This window comes from Harmonia axyridis, chromosome X (assembly GCF_914767665.1).
Source record: "Harmonia axyridis chromosome X, icHarAxyr1.1, whole genome shotgun sequence".
Classification (NCBI taxonomy): Eukaryota; Metazoa; Arthropoda; class Insecta; order Coleoptera; family Coccinellidae; genus Harmonia; species Harmonia axyridis.
Genome location: NC_059508.1, coordinates 35,808,318 through 35,815,817, shown reverse-complemented (window position 1 = coordinate 35,815,817; position 7,500 = coordinate 35,808,318). Strand labels below are relative to the sequence as shown.

Here is a 7,500-nt window from a genome sequence, read left to right as displayed (position 1 = left end):
TCGACGCACCCAACACTCTTTCAAAGTCGGATTACTCGGACTCAATCTGAAAATGGACCGATGCATGACGTCAACACTTAGCCCGCCTCGTCTGATCTATCTAAGCCATCTCGACCCACCCAACACGCCTTCCAAGTCGGATCACTCGGACTTCGATCTGAAAATCTCCGGACTCATTTTTATGAATATCCCCAGTCAGTAAGAACGTTATTTCGCCAATATATACCAACAATAAACCATATTCCAATAGCTGAACCAAAAATATAATTCCCGATCCAAACGTTCTGCATCGCCCAACGCGACCACCTTCCCTATATATGTCAGGAGAGCACAGGGTTCCCCTCCAGACAACACTTACGCTCTATCCCCGACTCTCGGTCGATCGATAGGCCAGGTCAGCGGTGTCTGTTTCGGCCGAAGCTCGGACTTTGGTCAAAATGTTCCGATACAAAATTTGAACCAAGATAGATACAGATATGATTCCTTCTTAAATATACGTTGATTATCGAACAGAATATGGTAAATATTTTGCGATGACCGAGGATTTCATGAATTTTTTTTTTTTTTCGAAAAAATTTTCTATTATCGGAATTTCCTCAAATTTCATTTGGTTGCCTCCTAATGCTTATTAAAAATGATAACCAACAATCAGAATCATTATTTATCATTTATTTCAATTTTTATAATGAAAAACGTTCACGTCCTTTCGCGCCTCTCGATCGTCGTTTACGTGATGCATCGGTCAGCCCTAGTTTACGTGGTGCATCGGTAAGATCGAGTTCACGTTCTGCATCGGTCTGCCCGAGTTTACGTGGTGCATCGGTAAGATCGAGATTACGTGGTGCATCGGTAAGATCGAGTTCACGTTCTGCATCGGTCTGCCTGAGTTTACGTGGTGCATCGGTATGATCGAGTTTACGTTCTGCATCGGTGTGATCTAGTTTACGTTGTGCATCGGTAAGATCGAGATTACGTGAAGCATCGGTATGATCGAGTTTACGTTCTGCATCGGTCTGGACTCTGAGATATATTTTCGACGTGAAAATGTTCCGATACAACTTTTGAACCAGGATAGTTAGAGAGATGATTTTTTCTGGGATGTACGTTGATTGGGGAATGGATTGTGGAAAATAACTTGCCATGACCGAGGTGTTCTCGAATTTTTTTTTTTTTTTGAAAAATATTTTCTGATTTTGGATTTTACTCAAATTTGATTTCGTTGCCTTCTAATGTGTTCTAAAAGAGTAAATCAGTAATCAGAATCGAAAAATATTTTTCGGATTTTTTTTTTTTTGAAAAAAAATTTTCTGATTTTGGAATTTCCTCAAATTTGATTTGGTTGCCTTCTAATGTGTTTTTAAAGCGTAAATCAGTAATCAGAATCAATATTCATTGTCGACTTTAATTTTTATAAGGAAAAATGTTCACGTCCTTAAACGCCTCCCCATCATTAGCCCGAGTCCAAGTCGATGTCAGTCCCGAGCGGACGGTGTCAGATACTACCTATCGCCCCGGTCTGGACTTGGCGAGGTATTTCGACGTGAAATGTTCCGATACAACTTTTGAACCAGGATAGTTAGAGAGATGATTTCTTCTATGTTGTACGTTGATTGTGGAATGGATTGTGGGAAATAACTTGCCATGACCCAGGTGTTCTTGAATTTTTTTTTTTTTCGAAAAAAATTTTCTGATCTTGAAATTTCCTCAAATCTGATTGCGTTGCCTTCTAATGTGTACTAAAAGAGTAAATCAGTAATCAGAATCAATATTCATTGTCGACTTTAATTTTTATAAGGAAAAATGTTCACGTCCTTAAACGCCTCTCCATCGTTACCCCGACTCCAAGACGATGTTAGACCGGAGCGGACGGTGTCAAATGCGACCGATCTCCCCGGTCTGGACTTAGCGAGATATTCCGACGTGAAATGTTCCGATACAAAAATTTAACTGTGATAGTTAGAGAGATGGTTCCTTTTGTGATGTACGTTGATTGTGTAATAGAATATGGAAATAAACTTGAGATGACCGAGGTCTTCTGGGATTTTTTTTTTTTTTCGAAAAATATTTTTCGATTTCGGAAATCCCTCAAATTTCATTGAGATATGTCCTAATGTGTTCTTAAAACTTAAATCAACAATCAGAATTAATATCCAAAAGTTATTTCATTTTTTATAAGGAAAAACGTTCACGTCCTTTCCGCTCCCAAAAAGTGAGATATCATAGAAAATATCGCTATATTTGTTGTTTACGGCCATACCACGCTGAAATTGCCAGTTCTCGTCAGAACACTGAAGCCAAGCAGCGTCGGGCGCGGTTAGTACTTGGATGGGTGACCGCTTGGGAACACCGCGTGCTGTAAGCTTTTTTTTTACGTTCTGCATCGGTCTGCCGAGATAACGTGGTGCATCGGTATGATCGAGTTTACGTTCTGCATCGGTAAGATCGAGATTACGTGATGCATCGGTAAGATTGAGATTACGTGGTGCATCGGTAAGATCGAGTTTACGTGGTGCATCGGTAAGATCCAATTCACGTTCTGCATCGGTAAGATCCAGTTCACGTGGTGCATCGGTAAGATCGAGATTACGTGGTGCATCGGTAAGATCGAGTTTACGTGGTGCATCGGTAAGATCCAATTCACGTTCTGCATCGGTAAGATCCAGTTCACGTGGTGCATCGGTAAGATTGAGATTACGTGGTGCATCGGTAAGATCGAGTTTACGTGGTGCATCGGTAAGATCCAATTCACGTTCTGCATCGGTAAGATCCAGTTCACGTGGTGCATCGGTAAGATTGAGATTACGTGGTGCATCGGTAAGATCGAGTTTACGTGGTGCATCGGTAAGATCCAATTCACGTTCTGCATCGGTAAGATCCAGTTCACGTGGTGCATCGGTAAGATCGAGATTACGTGGTGCATCGGTAAGATCGAGTTTACGTGGTGCATCGGTAAGATCCAATTCACGTTCTGCATCGGTAAGATCCAGTTCACGTGGTGCATCGGTAAGATTGAGATTACGTGGTGCATCGGTAAGATCCAGTTCACGTGGTGCATCGGTAAGATGGAGATTACGTGGTGCATCGGTAAGATCGAGATTACGTGGTGCATCGGTAAGATCTACTTTACGTTCTGCATCGGTCTGCCCTTGTTTACGTGGTGCATCGGTAAGATCGAGATTACGTGAAGCATCGGTATGATCGAGTTTACGTTCTGCATCGGTCTGCCCGATATTACGTGGTGCATCGGTCTGCCCTAGTTTACGTGGTGCATCGGTTTGGACTTAGAGATATATTTTCGACGTGAAAATGTTCCGATACAACTTTTGAACCAGGATAGTTAGAGAGATGATTTTTTCTGGGATGTACGTGGATCGGGGAATGGATTGTGGGAAATAACTTGCCATGACCGAGGTGTCCTCGAATTTTTTTTTTTTTCGAAAAAAATTTTCTGATTGTGGAATTTTCTCAAATTTGATTTGGTTGCCTCCTAATGTGTTCTAAAAGAGTAAATCAGTAATCGGAATCGAAAAATATTTTTCGGATTTTTTTTTTTTTCGAAAAAAATTTTCTGATCGTGGAATTTCCTCAAATTCGATTTGGTTGCCTTCTAATGTGTTTTTAAAGCGTAAATCAGTAATCAGAATCAATATTCATTGTCGACTTTAATTTTTATAAGGAAAAATGTTCACGTCCTTAAACGCCTCCCCATCATCAGCCCGAGTCCAAGTCGATGTCAGTCCCGAGCGGACGGTGTCAGATACTACCTATCGCCGAGGTCTGGACTTGGCGAGATATTACGACGTGAAATGTTCCGATACAACTTTTGAACCAGGATAGTTAGAGAGATGATTTCTTCTATGTTGTACGTTGATTGTGGAATGAAATACGGAAAATAACTCGCCATGACCGAGGTGATTACGATTTTTTTTTTTTTTCGAAAAAAATTTTCTGATCGTGGAATTTTCTCAAATTTGATTTGGTTGCCTCCTTATATGTTCTAGTAGCGATAATCAACAATCAGAATCAAAATCCATGGTCGGGTTTGATTTTTATAAGGAAAAATGTTCACGTCCTTTTTTACAACCCCGACTCATTGACGATGTTAGAACCGAGCCGGCGGTGTCAGATACGACCGATCGCCCCGGTCCCGATCGTCATTTACGTTGTGCATCGGTCTGCCCGAGATTACGTGGTGCATCGGTATGATCGAGTTTACGTGGTGCATCGGTAAGATCCAATTCACGTTCTGCATCGGTAAGATCCAATTCACGTTCTGCATCGGTAAGATCCAGTTCACGTGGTGCATCGGTAAGATGGAGATTACGTGGTGCATCGGTAAGATCGAGATTACGTGGTGCATCGGTAAGATCTACTTTACGTTCTGCATCGGTCTGCCCTTGTTTACGTGGTGCATCGGTAAGATCGAGATTACGTGAAGCATCGGTATGATCGAGTTTACGTTCTGCATCGGTCTGCCCGATATTACGTGGTGCATCGGTCTGCCCTAGTTTACGTGGTGCATCGGTTTGGACTTAGAGATATATTTTCGACGTGAAAATGTTCCGATACAACTTTTGAACCAGGATAGTTAGAGAGATGATTTTTTCTGGGATGTACGTGGATCGGGGAATGGATTGTGGGAAATAACTTGCCATGACCGAGGTGTCCTCGAATTTTTTTTTTTTTCGAAAAAAATTTTCTGATTGTGGAATTTTCTCAAATTTGATTTGGTTGCCTCCTAATGTGTTCTAAAAGAGTAAATCAGTAATCGGAATCGAAAAATATTTTTCGGATTTTTTTTTTTTTCGAAAAAAATTTTCTGATCGTGGAATTTCCTCAAATTCGATTTGGTTGCCTTCTAATGTGTTTTTAAAGCGTAAATCAGTAATCAGAATCAATATTCATTGTCGACTTTAATTTTTATAAGGAAAAATGTTCACGTCCTTAAACGCCTCCCCATCATCAGCCCGAGTCCAAGTCGATGTCAGTCCCGAGCGGACGGTGTCAGATACTACCTATCGCCGAGGTCTGGACTTGGCGAGATATTACGACGTGAAATGTTCCGATACAACTTTTGAACCAGGATAGTTAGAGAGATGATTTCTTCTATGTTGTACGTTGATTGTGGAATGAAATACGGAAAATAACTCGCCATGACCGAGGTGATTACGATTTTTTTTTTTTTTTGAAAAAAATTTTCTGATCGTGGAATTTTCTCAAATTTGATTTGGTTGCCTCCTTATATGTTCTAGTAGCGATAATCAACAATCAGAATCAAAATCCATGGTCGGGTTTGATTTTTATAAGGAAAAATGTTCACGTCCTTTTTTACAACCCCGACTCATTGACGATGTTAGAACCGAGCCGGCGGTGTCAGATACGACCGATCGCCCCGGTCCCGATCGTCATTTACGTTGTGCATCGGTCTGCCCGAGATTACGTGGTGCATCGGTATGATCGAGTTTACGTGGTGCATCGGTAAGATCCAATTCACGTTCTGCATCGGTAAGATCCAATTCACGTTCTGCATCGGTAAGATCCAGTTCACGTGGTGCATCGGTAAGATGGAGATTACGTGGTGCATCGGTAAGATCGAGATTACGTGGTGCATCGGTAAGATCTACTTTACGTTCTGCATCGGTCTGCCCTTGTTTACGTGGTGCATCGGTAAGATCGAGATTACGTGAAGCATCGGTATGATCGAGTTTACGTTCTGCATCGGTCTGCCCGATATTACGTGGTGCATCGGTCTGCCCTAGTTTACGTGGTGCATCGGTTTGGACTTAGAGATATATTTTCGACGTGAAAATGTTCCGATACAACTTTTGAACCAGGATAGTTAGAGAGATGATTTTTTCTGGGATGTACGTGGATCGGGGAATGGATTGTGGGAAATAACTTGCCATGACCGAGGTGTCCTCGAATTTTTTTTTTTTTCGAAAAAAATTTTCTGATTGTGGAATTTTCTCAAATTTGATTTGGTTGCCTCCTAATGTGTTCTAAAAGAGTAAATCAGTAATCGGAATCGAAAAATATTTTTCGGATTTTTTTTTTTTTCGAAAAAAATTTTCTGATCGTGGAATTTCCTCAAATTCGATTTGGTTGCCTTCTAATGTGTTTTTAAAGCGTAAATCAGTAATCAGAATCAATATTCATTGTCGACTTTAATTTTTATAAGGAAAAATGTTCACGTCCTTAAACGCCTCCCCATCATCAGCCCGAGTCCAAGTCGATGTCAGTCCCGAGCGGACGGTGTCAGATACTACCTATCGCCGAGGTCTGGACTTGGCGAGATATTACGACGTGAAATGTTCCGATACAACTTTTGAACCAGGATAGTTAGAGAGATGATTTCTTCTATGTTGTACGTTGATTGTGGAATGAAATACGGAAAATAACTCGCCATGACCGAGGTGATTACGATTTTTTTTTTTTTTCGAAAAAAATTTTCTGATCGTGGAATTTTCTCAAATTTGATTTGGTTGCCTCCTTATATGTTCTAGTAGCGATAATCAACAATCAGAATCAAAATCCATGGTCGGGTTTGATTTTTATAAGGAAAAATGTTCACGTCCTTTTTTACAACCCCGACTCATTGACGATGTTAGAACCGAGCCGGCGGTGTCAGATACGACCGATCGCCCCGGTCCCGATCGTCATTTACGTTGTGCATCGGTCTGCCCGAGATTACGTGGTGCATCGGTCTGGACTTAGAGATATATTTTCGACGTGAAAATGTTCCGATACAACTTTTGAACTAGGATAGTTAGAGAGATGATTTTTTCTGGGATGTACGTTGATTGGGGAATGGATTGTGGGAAATAACTTGCCATGACCGAGGTGTTCTCGAATTTTTTTTTTTTTTTCGAAAAAAATTTTCTGATTGTGGAATTTTCTCAAATTTGATTTGGTTGCCTCCTAATGTGTTCTAATAGCGATAATCAACAATCAGAATCAAAATCCTATGGTCGGGTTTGATTTTTATAAGGAATAATGTTCACGTCCTTTTTCGCCTATGTTCTTTTTCGACGTGAAAAGTTCCGATACAACTTTTGAACCAGGATAGTTAGAGAGATGATTTTTTCTGGGATGTATGTTGATTGACGTACGAAACTTGGAAAAAAAATAGAAAAGACCGAGGTACTCTAGAAAAAAAATTTATTGAAAATATTTTTTTGATTTCGGAATTAATTCGAAATTCATTCAGATGTCTTCTATCAATATCGCGAAAGAAAAATCAATAATCAGAATCGATATTCATCTAAGATTATTTCCTTTTGGATTGTGTTAACATTCGGTACGATCTTGTCTACGTGATGCATCGGTTTGTTTCTCGGCTCTTGTGAGCAAGTTGGACACTCGAGACGGCCTCCATCGATCGGATTAGGCGGGCTTTAATGTTAACGTGCTGCATCGGTGTGATCTTGTTTACGTCATGCATCGGTATAGCTTTAAATCGCGCCGTAAAGTCGTTCACGTCATGCATCGGTATCTTAAATC

At 40.6% G+C, this 7,500-nt stretch overlaps 1 non-coding gene across 1 annotated transcript; it reads left to right on the top strand.

Annotated features, from left to right (window-relative positions):
• The first annotated feature begins 2,243 nt into the window (after nt 1-2,243).
• Nucleotides 2,244-2,362, top strand: LOC123688331. Its single transcript, XR_006749860.1, has one exon. It is a non-coding gene; the product is annotated as a 5S ribosomal RNA (ribosomal RNA).
• Nucleotides 2,363-7,500: the final 5,138 nt, after the last annotated feature.